The 17,525-nt window shown below is 35.9% G+C and overlaps 1 long non-coding RNA gene across 1 annotated transcript in view; it reads left to right on the top strand.

Moving 5' to 3' along the window:
- Positions 1–15,967, top strand: part of LOC140691221 (uncharacterized) — a 647,918-nt gene extending 631,951 nt beyond the window's left edge. Inside the window, exon 6 of the long non-coding RNA XR_012066789.1 lies at positions 15,785–15,967. This is a non-coding gene — a long non-coding RNA (uncharacterized lncRNA). The remainder of the gene's footprint in view (positions 1–15,784) is intronic.
- The last annotated feature ends 1,558 nt before the right edge of the window (positions 15,968–17,525 follow it).

Genomic DNA, 17,525 nt, shown 5'->3' with positions numbered 1-17,525 from the left:
TCATAACATTAGGAAGCTTTTTATCAATTATTTTTTCTTTTTATATCAATGGGTAAAATCAGAAAACCTTCCTCCAGCTTTTTCCACCTGGAACAAGCACTTTTTCTCTTCTACACTTATTGAAACTTGAGCTCCTTTTATCCCCAATGTGAACAACTTCTGATTCTTATTTCCTGGACATTTTTTCTCATGGATATGGTAAAACATTCAGCCAGTATTTACAGAGTGGCAGACGCGCTCTCTCTGACCACAGTCTCGACGGGCTCCTCTGAGCCCCCTTCCCAACGAGGCTCCAGCCCATGTCTACAACAGTACAGCTCTCAGCACAAAAGATCTCGCCCACCCTCCCCCCTGAGAGTCAACCAACATCACAGTAACTTCCTTGCAGCTCAAGGCTACGTTCCTAAGATGACTGGCGCAGCCTCTTTCAATGCCTGCCTGACAAAGTTCTAAAAGAATTTACTGTTTGTTCCAGGCAAACCCTGACTATAGACTCCTTTCTTTGGAGCATCTACTTCAGAAAACTAACCATTGTAAATCCTTTCTCTATTTGAGATGTGTGGGATGCTCTTTAACCCAGGATTGCCTTTCTCGAGAATCTGAGAGCCATCCCCTTGAAATGTAATCATCAGTACATGGAGGACTCCTGTCTCCCAGCCTCTGTAGGAGGGTAGGAGCCCGACTTCGATCACACTGGTTAGCAGACAAAGAGGCCCATATCAAATTAAACAGCCTCACATCTGCTTTTCTGCACTTTTCTAAGTTCCTTTCTCTGCTTCAGCCTTGGTCATTCCCCCTCCATATGACTTCACTTTTTCCTTTTAAAATGCCCAATCACCTCTGCAAAGATTGGAGTTGAGCTCAGTTTACCTGAGGGCTCTCTCTTCTACTGCAGTAGTACTGATAAAATCTGTCGTGACATTTTTAAAAAGTGTCAGATGCAAATTTTTTCTTCAACAAGGATACTGAGACGAGTACTGGGGCACTACGTTAACTAAAATCTATGTGGCTTCTGTACTTAGGGGCCTGAGACTCTTTTGGAGCACGCACACGCACACACACACACACAAACTGTCATGTAAATGAGCATAAAATTCCAAATGTGATGATTGCTAGAAAGGAGAAGTAGCTGGCACCACAACAGCCTACAGGAGGGAGATCTGACCAAATCAGAGAAGTCAGAGGTATTCCTGAGGAAGTGAAAAACTGCTGAAGTCTGAAGGATGGAGTAGGAGTTTGGAAGGGATAAGGGCCTACAAGTAAAGAAGAATGCTCCGTGCACAGGAATCTTGGGTAGGTGAGGTACTTAAAAAGGATGCAGAAGATAAACATGGATAGGGTGGCTCAAGCATGAGTACAAGGACCCAGTGAGAGGTGGGGTGGAAGATGGTAAAGCCAGTCTACTCACGTCTTCCTTTTACAGTGAACTTTGATGTGTCTATCACCTAGCTTCAACAATGATCAACTTAAACCCAATCTTTCTTGTTTTATCTAGTCCTCACCTACACCTGCTTCCCATCCATCTAATTTTTAAACACATCTAAGATATCATACTCTTTCTTCAAAATATTTCAGTTTTTATTTCTCAAATATAAAGACTCCTTTAACATACTTAACCACAAAACAGTTTTCACACTTTAAACATAAACAGTATCTTAATATCATCAAATCTAGTCAGTTTTTAAATTCCTCCAAAATATATATATATGTCAAATATATATATATATCGCTCTCCAAGTATATATATATTAAATATGTACTATGTGTATATATGCATATGCCAGTGTGTGGATAAAATTTGTATTAGAAACTAAATAAGGCCCATGCATTATAATTGGCTAACAGGTATCTTAAATCTGTTTAATCTCTATGGTTGCCAGCTCTCTTTATATTCCTTAAGTTGATTTGTTGGGGAAACTAGGTATGTTGTCCTGTAGAGTTTCTTATGACCTGAACTTTGCTGACTGAATACCCATGGCATTGTTTACTATGTTCCCTTGTCTCCTGTATTTCCTACAAATTAGTAGACAGATTATAGGTTTGCTGGTGGACTGACTGAAGAATTCCTCATGGGTGGCATCATGTACTTTGGGAGACTGTCTCTATGTTTATGCGTTAGGAGCCATTGATGATCATGGCCTACATTCAGGTGAATTAATTCTTCCAATCCAAGAATATGAGATATCTTTCCAAGAATTCACCAGGAGTTACAAAATAATGGCCAAATCCAATCATTCTATCTTCTCTTATTAGCTAACATACTTCTATGAATAAAAACGTTCCTCCATTAAGCATTTGGTCCCTGGGGTACAGCTTGTGAAAGGAGAGAGGACACATGACTGATATTTCCCTTTGATTTATAATTTGTGAAAATAATGATAAATGAGTGCTTTTAGAGTATAACTGAAAACTCACAAATATATTTGTATTTCAACCTATAGACATTATCAACTGATTAATACTCAAAATTTTTCATTTTTTTGACCAGTGGGAGGGTATTACTCCCAAGTAATAGTCTGCGATAATTTTCTTGCTTTCAGGTATGAGAAGACAGTCCAGGTTCAGTTTACTGTACTAGACCTGGAGTTGACCTTTGCTCCAAGATATCCCAGCTCCTTTATAGGAAGTAATATTTAGAGACCAAAGTATAGTTAATAATGGTACTCAATGCCCCAGGGTTTGTCACAGTTTTTAGAACTTCTCATAGACAGAGCTTTGCTTTAAAGATGTAATATATCTTGAGCTCATACTTTAAATCAAAAATTAAGATCACAGGATTTTTACTTAAGCAATGACAATCCTGATTTTCAAGGCACTAACATACTTACTCTTTGTTTTATTAGACAAAACACACTAAGTCTCCAAATAAAAATACCATCCTGATCACCAAAAAGATAATTGCTTTAGAACTATTTAAGTCTTTCTGCAACTCATCCTGTCCATAGGGTATATCCCACTAGGAATATGTGGTCAAATCACTTTTATTGTTTTTCTTATTAAAGTATATATCTGCAGAAAACAAACTCTAATTTGAATAGACACATGCACCCCAATGTTCACAGCAGTACTATTTATAATAGCCAAGACACTGAAGCAGCCTAAATGTCAATTGACAGATGACTGGATACAGAAGATGTGTGTGTGTGTGTGTAATGTGTATATATATAATGGCTATATAGATATTTTCATATATATATGTATATATATGTATGTATATGTATATTATGGCTGAGTAGTATTCCAGGTTGTGTGTATGTGTGTGTGTACACACACATACATTCCACTGCATATATATATATATATATATATATATATATATATATATATATATATACACATACATACATACATACATAGTGGAGTACTACTCAGCCATAAAAATGAAATAATACCATTTATAGCAACATGGATGGACCTGGAGATTATCATACTAAGTGAAATAAGTCAAGTCACTTTGTTTTTTATGCCACTTGGAATAGTTCCTCTCCACTACTTATGCCTCCACTGTGATACACAGGTTCACTTGTTTCGTCTTGCTTTAGATTTTCCACATTGCTTTTTACTTACTTATTATGTAATTGTGTATTCTAAGTCAAATCTACAAACAACTTCCTCCACTGTATTCCCTTACTTTCCCTATAGTTAATGATTTCTATTTATTTGATATTTTTAAAACTGGAAAAGTTACCAGCAAATACACATTTATATTTGTATCTCCCTCTTCCCTTAGATAAGTGGTAAAGATCATGCTATGACAGTATCAAGAGATATGTCTCATCCTTCTCAGTTTTCCAAAGGGTAAACGCATCACAGTTTATTCAACCAGTCCCCTAGTGATGGACATATAGGTCCAATTTCCAGTCTTCCAGTTGCAGAGCACTACAATTCATATCCTGATGCATATGTCTTTTCATATTTTTGGCTTGAATAACTTGAGGACAGATTCTTAGAGATAGATTGCATCCAAAAAAAATTGAATACTTAGGAATAAATCTGACCAAGGAAGTGAAAGACTTGTACGTAGAGAACTACAAAACACTGACTAAGGAAATTAAACATGCCTTAAAGAAATGGAAAGATATCTCATATTCTTGGATTGGAAGAATTAATATTGATAAAATGGCCATATTATCCAAAGCAATCTACAGATTTAATGCCATCCCTATCAAATTACCTGAGACATTTTTCACAGAAGTAGAATAAATATCTTAAAATTTATATGAAAACACAAAAGACCCAGAATTGCCAAACAATACGGAAGAAAAAGAACAAAGCTGGAGGAATAACCCTCCCAGACTTCAGACAATACCACAGTAATCAAAACAGCATGGTATTGATAAAAAACAGATTTATGGATCAATGGAGCAGAATAGAGAGGCCAGAAATAAATACATAAACATTTGGTCAATTCATCTTTGACAAAGGAGGCAAGAACATACAATGGAGTAAAGACAGTCTCTTCAGCAAATGGTGTTGGGAACTGGACAGCTGCATGTAAATTAATGAAGTTAGAACACTCCCTCACACCATACACAAAAATAAACTCAAAATGGCTTAAAGACTTAAACATAAGACAAGACACTATAAACCTCATAGAAGAAAACATAGGCAAAACACTATCTTACATAAATCTCAGCAATGTAGATGTAGAACAGATAAACAAGATTATACTGTACAGCACAAGGCAATATATACAAGATCTTGTGGTGGCTCACAGAGAGAAAAAAATGTGACAATGAATATATGTATGTTCCTGTATAACTGAAAAATTGTGCTCTACACTGGAATTTGACACAATATTGTAAAATGACTATAACTCACTAAAAAATGTTAAAAATAAAATTAAAAAATAAATGGTTATTTAAATTCTATGAAATAATTTGTGCGCAATGATTTGTTTTGCTTTGTTTCCCATAAGGACCTCCCTCGTATTTTTTTTTTCTCCTATGGAAATATATCTGCTTAATCCTTCTACCTTCACAAGGAATGGTTTGGGAAAATTATGCTTCCTAGGAAATTAGACATTTTTTGTAGGCTTTAAAATATGCTGCATTCACAATTTTATATAGATCTTCCTTAACTTATGATGGGGTTACTTTCCCATAAACCTATCACAAGTTGAAAATATTGAAAGTGCACTTAATACACCATGAAATACCATAGCTTAGCCTTGCCTACCTTAAACATACTCAGAACACTTTCATTAGCCTCCCGTTGGGTAAAAACATCTGGCAAGAAGCCTATTTTATAATAAAGTATTGAATAGCTCATGTAAGTTTTGAATACTGTACTGGAAGTGAAAACCAGAATGGTCATCGGAGCACAGGTCAGTTGTAAGTGGCTCAGTTGTGACCGCATGGTTGGCTAGGAGCTGGGGCTTACTGCCACCGCCCAGCACCACGAGAGAGGACAGTACCTCATACTGCTAGCCCAGGAAGAAATCAAAATTCAAAATTCAAAATACAGTTTCTTATGAAAGTCTATCACTTTCACAGCATCATAAATTTGAAAAATCCTAAGTCAAACCATCCAAAGTCAGAAACTGTCTTTAATGGTAGCGTTCACTCTGTAAGAGTGACAGGTAAATTTTTATTTTAAAAACTAGATATGTAATAGAAAAGACACAGGTATTTATTTTGTTATATGAATTCTGTTATTAGTAATCTAACAGTGAATGAAACATCTTGTTATAAAATTATTCTGCAAGTAGATCACAAACATAATATAATTAAGGTATTATATTTTAAAATCTCCAGTGAATTAATGTATGCTGATTTTAAGCAGCAGTAGATGCTAACATCAAAAAGAACAAAAACTAGATATTATTTATCTCCTGAGGACTTAACATCACACACAGTCATTCACAAGGGGTCAAACCTGCATCTCATCAAGTCTCTAGATCTACCTCTCAGTTTCCAGCATACACAAAGGACAATGCAGAGTGTCGGCTTCACTAAGAGTGTACAGTCATTAACAATGAGACGATAGGAAGCCCTACAGATCAAATGCTCTAAGCTCTTTGGGAGATAAATTGTATGGAAAAGAGAAGAAAAAAGACAGGAAAAAAAAAAAAAGCTAGGAAACCCGTAGATCTGAAGAATCTTAACATATATATTGGATTTTAAAAAATAGGCCAGACTAAGTGAGAGTGTCCAGAGATGTACAATTAGGTGATGCCATTATGAAGACATACAAGAGAGTGATTACTATAAAATGCAGGATACTGGGTATTTTGGGGAGAAGAAAGGAGGAGTATTTAGGACAAAGCACATGGATAAGCCTTCTGAGATGCCTAGAAATGTCTATTTCATGACCTAGAGGGTAGCTGAAGTTTGCTAAGCTGTATATTTGTTTTTGGTGGTTTTGATGGTCTCACTTTACAATGAAAGGTCTATAAATAGAAAAGACAAAGCACAGTCAAGGAAGCAATATTCACAAATTCTCAATTAGACAAGGGGCTTCTCATCTGCGTACTGTATAAAGAGCTCTTATATGTTGAGAATTAAAAGAGCAACAATCCAGTGGGAAAATGCACATGATCAGCCTAGTCACAGGTTAAGAAATACAAATGGCCCCTAAGCATATGGAAAAATTCTCAACTTTAATAACAATGAGAACAATCCAAATGAAAATTATACCAAGTTACCAGTTCCAACCATTACTTGATTAGTAAAATTCCAACAGTTTGAACATATGTCCTGGCAAGATTCTGGGAAAACATATATACAGCCATACCTTGATAGTGGGAATATAAAAAGGCATTACTATTTTAATAAAAATAACATGTGTCACTGAAGTGCCAGAAGGAGAAAAGAGGGGAAAAGCTTATTTAAAGAAATAATGGCTGAGAACTTCCTAAACCTCAGAAGAGATTTGGATACTCAAAGTCATGAAGCTAATATGTCACCCCATAATTTCAATGTAAAGTTACCTTCCCTAAGATTTATTATAATAAAACTGTCTAAAACCAAAGACAAAGATCATTTTAAAAGCAGCAAGAGGAAAAAAAAAATCTCATACAAATAAATGTCCATTGTTGTAAGTGGATTTTCCAGCAGAAACTTTATAGGTCAGGGAAGAGTCGGGTGATATATTCAAAGCATTCAAGAAAAAAAAAAAACCCTGCCAACCAAGAATATTTTATCCAGCAAAGCTGAATTTCAGAAACGGAGGTGAGATAAAGACTTTCCCAAAGAAACAAACAAAAAAAGCTGAGGAAATTTATCACCACTAGACCTGTTTTACAAGAAATGCTGAAAGGAGTTCTTCAAGTTGAAACAAAAGATACAGATTAGTGACATGAAAACATGAAAAATACAACATACTGGTAAATATAAACAGTCAGATTCAGAATACCCTAATAACTGTGATATGGTGGTGTTTCTACAACTTAACTCTGGTACGGAAGTTAAAGGACAAAAGTATTCAAAATAGCTATGATAACCTGTTACCAAATACACACACACACACACACACACACAAAGATGTAAACTGAAAATAAAAACAACAAAATGGGTGGGTGGTAATAAAAGGCAACAGTTTTTGTATGCAATTAAAGTTGTTATGAGCATAAATTAGACTATTATACTGATGTTTCAGGTAAGCCTCAAAGTAACCACAAAACAAAAACCAATAGTTGATATATGCAAAATAAAGAGAACAGAAAATATACGATTAAAGAAAATCATCTATTCACAAAGGCAGGCATGAGGAGAGGATGAAAGCAGAAAAGGAACTACACAACAGCCAAAAAACGATAACCATGATGTCAACAGTAAGTCCTTATCAATCAATAATTACTTTAAATATAAATTAATCAAATTCTCTAGTTGAAAGGCACAGCGTGGATGACTGAATTTTAAAAAGAGAGACAAGACCCAATTATATGCTGCCTGTAAGAAACTCACTTCAGATTCAAGAACACACATAGGCTCAAAATGAAAGGAGAGAAAAAGATACTCCACACAAATGGAGACTGAAAGAAAGCAAGGAGCTATAGTTAGACAAAATAAATTTTAACTCAAAAAACAGTATAAGAGAAAACTCATCATGGGGATATAACAATTTTAAATATATATATTCCCAACATTGGAGCATCTAAATATATTAAGCAAATACTAAAAGATCTGAAGGGAGTGGTAAGACAACAGTAAGAGAAGACTTCAGTATCTCATTTTCAACAATGGAAAGATCATCCAGAAAGAAAATGAAGAAGAAAACACTGGTCTTGAATTACACTTTAGATTCAATGGGCCTAACAGAATATACAGAAATTTCCATCCAACAGCAGTGTTATGCACTCTTCTCAAGCACACATGAAATATTCTTCAGGATGGATCATATATTAGGTCATAAAACATTCTAAACTAATTTTAAAACACTGAAATCATACCAAATATTTTTTTGACCACAACAGTATGAAAGTAGAAATCAGTAACAGGAGGAAAAATGGAAAATTAACAAATATGTAGAAATTGAACTATACACTTCTAAACATCCTATGGGTCAATGATAAGACCAAAAGGGAAATAAAAATATTCTGAAACAAACAAAAATGGAAATACACCATACCTAAACATATGGAATATAGCAAAATTAGTGCTAAGAAGGAAATTTCTACTAATAAATGCATATGTTAAAAAAACAAAATGTCAAACAACCTAACTTTACACCTGTAAAAACTCTAAGAACAAACTGAGTCCAACATTAGCAGAAGAAAGGAGATAATAAAAAGCAGAGCAGAAATACATGACAGAGTAGGAAAACAATAGAACAGATCAATGGAACTTTGACATGTCAGAGAAAACTTAAATACATACAAGTGTCAATGAAAAAAAAAAGACATTACACTTGACAATATACAAATGCAAAGGACTGTCCTATGAACAATTATACACCAACATATCAGACAACCTAAAAGAGATGGGTAAGTTCCTAGAACTATATAATCTAAGATGTTTGAATCATAAAAAATAGATAATCTGAACAGACCAATACCTAGTAAATAGATTAAAATCATAATCAAAAACTTCCCAACAAAGAAAAGCCCAGGACCAGGTGATTTCACAGGTGGATTCTACCAAACATTTAATGCCAATTCTTCGGAACAGCTCTAAAAACTGAAGAGGAAGTAATGCACTTAAACTCATTTTTTGATGCCAGTATTACAATACTGTAAGAAAATATAACAAATTCACAAGACACAAAAATTCTTAAGGAAATACTAACAAACTGAAATCAATAGCACATTAAAGGACCATACAACACCAAGATCAAGAGGGATTTATCCCTTAGGATACAAAGATGGTTCAATGTATGCAAGTCAATCAGTGTGATACAGGACAATAACAAAATTAAAAACAAAAACCTTATCATTATCTCAATAGTTGAAGGAAAAGCATCTGGCAAAATTCAAGAACCTTTCATGATTAAAATGGCACAAACTGGATATAGAAGTAACATACCTCAATATAATCAAGGTCACATATGGCAAACCTACAGTGAATATACTCAAGAATGAAAGTTTAAAAGCTTTTCCTTTAAGATCAGGGACAAAACAAGGGTGCCAACTCTCACCACTTCTGTTCGGCTTAGTTCTGGAAGCCATAACCAGAGTAAATAGGGAAGAAAAAGAAATAAAAGGTATCCAAATTGGAAAGGCAAAAGTAAAATTGTCTCTGAATGCTGATAATATGATCTTTTATACAGAAAATCCTAAAGACTCTCACAAAAAAAGTAAATATACACACACACACACACACACACACACACACACATATATATATGAACTAATAAACTCACTAAAGTTGCAGGATATGAAATCAACATACAAAAGTCAGTTGTATTTGTATATACTAACAATACAATATCTAAAAAAATAAAGAAAGCAATCTTATTTATAATAGCATAAAAAAGAATAAAATGCACAAGAATAAATTTAGCCAAGGAAGTGAAAGATGTATACACTGATGAATGAAACTGAAGAACACACAAATAAATGGAAAGCTATCCCATGTTCAGGGATCAGAGTCAGCATTGTTTAAGTGTCCATATTACCCAAAGCCACTTAAAGATTTAATACAATCTGTATCATAATTCCAATGGTATTTTTCACAGAAACAGAAAAAAGAAATACCAACTGGATATGGAACCACAAAAGACCCTAAATAGCCAAAGAAGTTCTGAGGAGGCACAATAATGCTGGAGGCATCACACTTCTGGATTTCAAACTATACCACGAAGCTACAGTAATCAAAACAGTGTGGTCCTAGCATAAAAACAGACATATATACCAACAGAATGGAATCAAGAGCCCAGAAATAAACTCCCACATATACAACTGACTAACATCTGACAATGGAGCAAAGAATACTCAATGAGGAAAGCACAGTCTCTTTAATAAATGGTGCTGGGAAAACCGGATAACCACATGCAGAAAAATGAAATTGGATCCCTCTCTTACACAGTCACAAAAATTAACTTAAATCTTCCTGACATGAGTGTTGGCAACAATTTTTTTGAATATGACACCAAAAGCATTAAAAATAAACACGTGGACTTACATCAAACTAAAAAGCTTCTTCCTGCACAGCAAAAGAAACCATCAATAGTATGAAAAGGCAACCTACAGAATAGGAGAAAATATTTGCAAGTCATATACTGATAAGGGATCCATATCCAAAATAGATAAGGAACTCATAAAACTCTAAAGGATTTTAAAAATCCAAACAATGTGATTAAAACATGAGCAGAGGATCTGAACAGACATTTTTCCAAAGAAAACATACAATGGCCAATAGGTACCTGAAAAGATGCTCAACATCACTAATCATCAGGGAAATGCAAATCAAAACCACAATGAGATACCACCATGTACCTGCTAGACTATGGCTATTATCAAAAAAAACAAGAGGTAACAAGTGTTGGTGAGGATGTGGAAAAAAGGGAGCTCTGGTGCACTGTTGGTAAGACTGTCAATGGGTATAGCCACTCCCAAAAACAGTACAGAAGTTCCTCAAAAAACTTAAAACAGAACTCCCCTAGGATCCAGGAATCCTACTTCTAAGTGGTGACTGATCCCTTCGCTGAGGACTCTCACCCCTGCCCCAGTGCTGTCCCCACGTTGTCCATGTGACTTGTTCACACACCTCTTCATGTTGGGTAGAGGTGTCATCTTCTCAGATACCACTCCGTTTAAGACGGCTGGTTTACACATTTCTTCTCTGCTTTGTCTGATAATACAGTGTTTATGATTTGTCCAACACATTACATATATTATTTATTTGTTTCTATCTCTATATAGACAGTGATTGTGTGTGTGTGTGTGTGTGTGTGTGTGTGTGTGTGTGTTGCTTACTTCCATATTGCCAGTTCCTAGAACAACACTTGGGACATAATGGTGATTCAACAGAGGTTTGGTGACAAATGATTGACAGACAACTTAAGCCTCTGTCGTTTCTAGTAACGCTTCTTGATTGCTTAGTCCCCTGGTGAGCAAAGTGTAGACGGTTTTTAACTCCTCTGCACTGAGTGAGGAGGAAGCAAATATATCTGAGAGCGGGGCACACAGCTACCATCCAGGAAAAGCTCTTCAAGTCATGGGCATGGTCTGTAAGAGCGCTCTCTATTCTCTGCTGAAGCCAAAGGCTTTCCTAACAGTCCTCCCACCTGAGCCGGAGCTGACTACTTTAGTATGTGTTGTCCAGAGGGATTAAGAGGGTTTAAGACCATTTTGTAGCACACACTGTAGTGTGCATTTGTGGATCTATGACAGAGCACAAAAGAGTAACAAGGTTGAGAGAAATACATCACAACAATTTATTTTAATCCATGTGGCCATATGTTGAACATTTTAAAAAAATCTAATGCTATTTGAAAAATATTATGATTAAAAGTAAATCAAGCAGATTGGGAAAAACTTTAACTAAATCTCCCATTTGCTTAGAATAATAGAAATATATTGGACTGACATTTCTGGTCTAGGTAATGCAATGATTTCATGGTTTGATTTGCTCACTCCACTCCAAATATGTGGCAATGATACGTGAAATATAAATGAGCAAATGTATAGCAGGGTTTCAAAATAAGATAGAGAAATCTGTGTTAGAAACAAAGCAAGAATAGAATCAAAGCATAGGCTGCTCTGGGCCCACCAGACAGCGGGGGCTGGAGTTCAACTCCTGAGTCAAAGTAACAGGGGCCAAAATGTATCCATGCAACAAGGACCACATGAAATTTAATCTTATGGAATGATCTTCAGTAGACTTTAAAGTATATTGCTGCATATTTATGATGCTTAAAATGTATGTAAATAAGTCACTTTTATTAATATATTAAAAGGAATCACAAACCTTAAAATGGAAGAAATTAAACAAGAAGAGGTATGTATAAAAGAGAAGCAATTAGAAATCCATGCAATGGTGGGTTTATGGTTACAATACTTTTTTTTACTCTGTGGACCAGATTCAGAATACATGTGACCAAGGCTGATGGCAAAAGTTCTCCGGGTCGGGGAGTAAAGCAGGCAGGGGGAACTGGATGCTTAAGTCCTTGGTGTTAGTGGCCTAGAGGATGGTTCACAGCTTCTAGCCAGAGCCTGGAATAAGTCACCTCTAATCCGAGAAGGAAGAGTCCCTCCCTATCCCAATAAAGGTCGTTGGCTCTTTAAGTGGGAATGCTCTGTCAGAGCTATAAGACCAGGGAGTCAAGGAATAAAGATGTAGGGTCACTCCCAGGAGCTGGGCCAAGCTGTGCACTAGCCTTGCTTGGCTCTGACATGGCCCTGGCATCATGGAAGAGGCACTAATTCTAAACTACAACTGTAAGCCTACTAGGTCACTGGGGACCTCCTGCAGGATGGAACCTAAGAGGGTCTCCAAGTCGCTGCTAGGAAGGGAGCTGCCAGACGTGGAGTTTGCATGGGAAGAAATTTTTTAAACATGTTTGTTTTGTTATGCCACTGAGATTTTAGGATTTATTTATTTTTTGTCAGGTTGTGTTAATAATCTAATTAATTTAACTATTTTTAGATTTGTTTAGCAAGATAAAAATAACAAGGTGAAACAGTTAAAATACACTAAAGGTGTTTTTTTTGAGGGGGGGTCTGGAAAAGCACAGAAATCCTGAATCATTATAGAATTTTTATACAATTAACCATTACATTTTCTACTGATGCAACACAAGTTATAGGAGAGGAAAAGATACACAGAAAAAAGATGGTAAAGAAATAAGTCCAAATGTATCAATAACTGTAATGAATATACTGAAATTGAACTCACTGATTAGAAGACAAATATTATTAGGTTACATTAAAAACAGCAATAAATAATGATAATCTATATGTAAGAAACTGTTAAAACACTCCTGAAATGAATTTGAAACAAAAATGAGCCAGATAGCATAACAATATTAAAAATGGAAATAACTTATATTACAAGGAAAATCTCATTAACAGGACTAAAGAGGAACAACATTATGTGGTAATAAAAAATATACTTTACCGACAAGACATAAAACCCATGAACTTTGTATTTTCACATCATCCTGGCATAAAAGCATGTGAAATAAAAACGACAAGCATAAGAAGAAATCGACAAACCCACAATCACATTGGGATATTTTAAAACACTGCTATGAGAGACAGATGAAGCAGACAAGAAAAATTTAGCAAGACTATAAGACTCTTAAACAGACCAACAAGAATTAGGCATATATACGTGAATCTACGAATTTATCTCTACATCTGATGAAGTAATACTCTAAGATATTCTCTTAAGGTTACAGGAATTCCGCTTTTAAAAGAAATTCCATTAAAGCCGTATTTCTTTTTACTGAGATGAATTTCAAATTTGAGTTTCCTTTGAGCAGCAAGAAACAGGAGCTACCAATCCAAATGGCATTGGCATTCCTGTTTTTTAAGTTGGTGGCAGTGCTAATGTAATGTATCATTTGCATTGCTTTCATTGTCCTTAGATTTTTTTTTAAATTAAAATTCAATTATATAAACAATGAGTAGCATATATATGCTTTGCTAGCAGGGTTCTAAGTGAACAGTGTTTAAAAGTTAAAAGGATGCTAAATGGAGTACTACGGAAGACAAACAATATGGAGTAATCTATCTGAAGACAGTATTCTTTGCCTTTTGATAATTACATTTAACTCTCCTAGGAGTTGTGTTTGTTGAGATATGTGTCAATGGTGGTGGTGGTTGTTTTGGGGAGGAGTACCTCAGAGATGTTTTAAAATGCTTTCCATCCAAGTAAATAGAAATTATATATCTGTATTGCAAAGACTGGAATTAAATATTTAACAAGGCAGAAATTATTTTAAAGACGATATATTCATTTAGGCATGCATAAAGTGTTGAACGAAGAGACAAAGTTAGTTTCAGATTTCTAAGAAGTGACGTGTAATCTTAGATCTACATGTACTAGTTAATAATCATTCATGAATAGGAAGTCCTTCCTCTCAAAAAGCAAGTGAACGCTTTTTAGACAACTGAAGTGAAACATAAACCACAAGTTTGTAGGATTGAAATAATGAGAAATAATACTGAAAATATGTGTCATGCAGCTAAAAAGTACTTTAAAATGTATACCTTTAAATTCATTACTAAACAAATGGAAAATAAATGCTTTTAAGTCTCTAGAAGCTTTAAAAAAATTAACAACAAACTGAAGAACACAGAATAAAAGTTATATTAAAGATAGCTGAAATTTACATGAAAGAAAACAATAAAAGGGAATCAATGAAACCATAAATTGATTCTTTTAAAATAGTCTAAGAAAGTATAAAAACCTCTAACAAGACTGATTTACAAACTGGATGGGGGAGGAAGAGGTAGAAAAGGCACAAATGAATAAAATCAGAAAGGAAAAAAGAAAAAGTATAACTCAACTGGCAAGCTGGAGCTAGCAGATACTAGAGAGCTGATCATGGGCCAATTCCATATTCACTGACGCCATGTTGATAGCTTGAAATCCACCATGGAAGAGTATTTACACCATGGAAATTGACCAATACTACAAAGCAGTATTATGTTTAGAGATTTACCAGCATACCACTAGCTAGAGTAGAGTAGAATCTTTAAATATTATTAATGAATAACTTTGTCAACAATTTTGAGAAAAATTGGATTATTGTCTAGAAAACTATGAATAAACAAAACCTATATTGAACAGACATGCATTAAAAAAATGAATACACATAAAAGTTGTCCTTCATTGCAGATCCATAGTTCATAGTTATTCTGTCAAATTTTAAAAACATTTCAGAAAACAGAAAAAGTAAGTGAGCTACCCAACTCATTATATGAGGCTCACACAATCTTAATTCCAAACTAAAAAAAGGACAGTGTGGAAAAAAATCAGACCAATATCTCTTAAGGACACAGGTCGAAAAAAAAAAAAAACTAAGGAAAATAAAATCAGATTGAATTTAGCAGCATATTAAACTAAATACATGTATAAATATATACATATAGTTATACAGAATGAAAAGGATCTATCAAGACTGTAAGATTGTTTAAAATCAGAAAGTCTACAAAATACACCACTTGAACAGATAAAGAGAGCAAATTGTGACCATTTCAAAAGAGGCAGAATAAGCATTCAACGGAGTCCAACAATTTTTTATGAAGAAAATTATTTTAAAATAGAAGGTAATGCTCTTAACCTGACAAGGGATATCCATCAGAAAACTACAGCAAAGGTATTTAGTGACTACATTTTAGAAGCAATTCCTGAATAAAAAATAGAGGGTAGTTTCTATCCCTACTTCTTAACAGGTACCAGAGGATCCAGCCAAACGGAACAAGACAAATAGAAGTGGTGCAGGCGTCGCACAGGAAGAGATCTCTGCGTTAGATTAATAAACACACTTCCAGCAGCAGTCTGCAAGGCGCTGTGTATCCTGACCTACCTACCCACCTCTTCAGCTCCCTTTCATTACACTCTGCCTACTGCTCGGACCTCTGGCTCCATCTGCATATTATTAAATTTTTATTTAGAATCTTTCAGCTTTCCCCCAAGCTCTATTCATGACTGGCCCCCTAGGATTCAGTCCCAGTGTTTATGTTCCTCCTACATTCCTGCTTATGTCTTTCTTTGCACTTGTCACCGTTTACAATCCATGACTTCGCTGTACGTTCATGACTGATTGCCTCCCCGCGACGCTATTACTTGGTAAAGGTATAAAAGCCCCGCTGTGTGACTGTTACTTCTTGAGAGCTCAGCACAGTACATGGCACACATGTACTGCTCTGTCTGCATCTGCCAAAGAAATGATGAGCAAAGCTACAAACATCTTGATGAACATACCAGAAATTCCTCATGGGGTACAGCATCTTCCCTTGTGGATGTTTTTGAGAGATATTATCAAACTTTACTTCTCTGCTCCCCACTTCCATAGAAATGCAGATTTAACCTTGCTTGGGATAGCTCGTGTGTTTTTCAGACTGAGTTTGGTATAATTTCTCTTTATTACAATCATAAATACTATTACATCTCATGGAAAGGCTGAAGTTAAACCTAGGTCACCTGGGCTGGATCTGGGGTACTCAAGAGAAAATTTCCTGTCAGCTCAGAAGTATCTTTAGTGGATGGCTTTCTGTTAGCTCCATCTACTGACAACATCCTAGTGAGAAGACAAAGGAAACATAAGTGACGCCAAGTAGGACCCAGTGGGGTCCTCCCTGGTACGAATCCTTTTCCTCTCCCTGTATCTTATTTGAAGGAAATAGGCTTCATTCCGCCCCCTTGACCTTCCCTGAGTTCCACAGTGCAGACTCAAGCCGGAGCTAATCAGGGAAGGGAGGGAATGCAGAGACAAGGGAGAAATAGTTAAGAACCAATAGTCCAGCCTTGGGGCAGGGTCCTGGTTCCTCCTTGAGGTATATACCTAACAATTCCTTCAAGTTCTTCTCCGGGAACTAAGGATCCCCCCAGTCCCTGCCTCTTGTTTATAGGAAAGCTGAAGTCCCCTAGGCCTTGGGTGTTTTTTCCTGGAGGACACTGGGTTCACTGGGTTATGGGCACACTGATTAAAAGCAATTTTTCTTTTTGTGACTAAGCCAGTTGCCCCCAGGACCATATCCCTGCCCCTCCAAGAGAAAACAATTACCTTATCTAAGTCTCAGGACTCAGCTGCAGAGAATAAACAGGAACTGGTTAGAACCAGCTGAGCCCAAGGTGGGAGAGAATTTGCCTTGCAGTGGACCTTGAGTCTCCTTATACACTCACCATGATGTATCAGCTGCTAAGTGACACACCCACCAGCACTACGACTGTTGACAGTTGCCATGACAACAGCTGGAAAAGCCCATACAGGGACCAAAAAGAAAAGCCATTAGCTCCAGCACACTGGGAATGAGGACCTGATGGCAGAAGCCTCCCATAAAATTCGACGCGGCCCGAGTCACAGCTGGATCTGTCTCTACTGGCCATCTGGGCTGATAGCTTCCTGCTCAAGCATTTCGGTTCACTGCTTGAATGCTTTTCTTCCTGTTCCTCTTTTGAGAAATAAAGCAG

The sequence above is a fragment of the Vicugna pacos genome, chromosome 3 (assembly GCF_048564905.1).
Source record: "Vicugna pacos chromosome 3, VicPac4, whole genome shotgun sequence".
NCBI lineage: Eukaryota > Metazoa > Chordata > Mammalia > Artiodactyla > Camelidae > Vicugna > Vicugna pacos.
The sequence above is the reverse complement of the archived record's forward strand: the minus strand, read 5'-3'. Positions and strand labels throughout refer to the sequence as shown.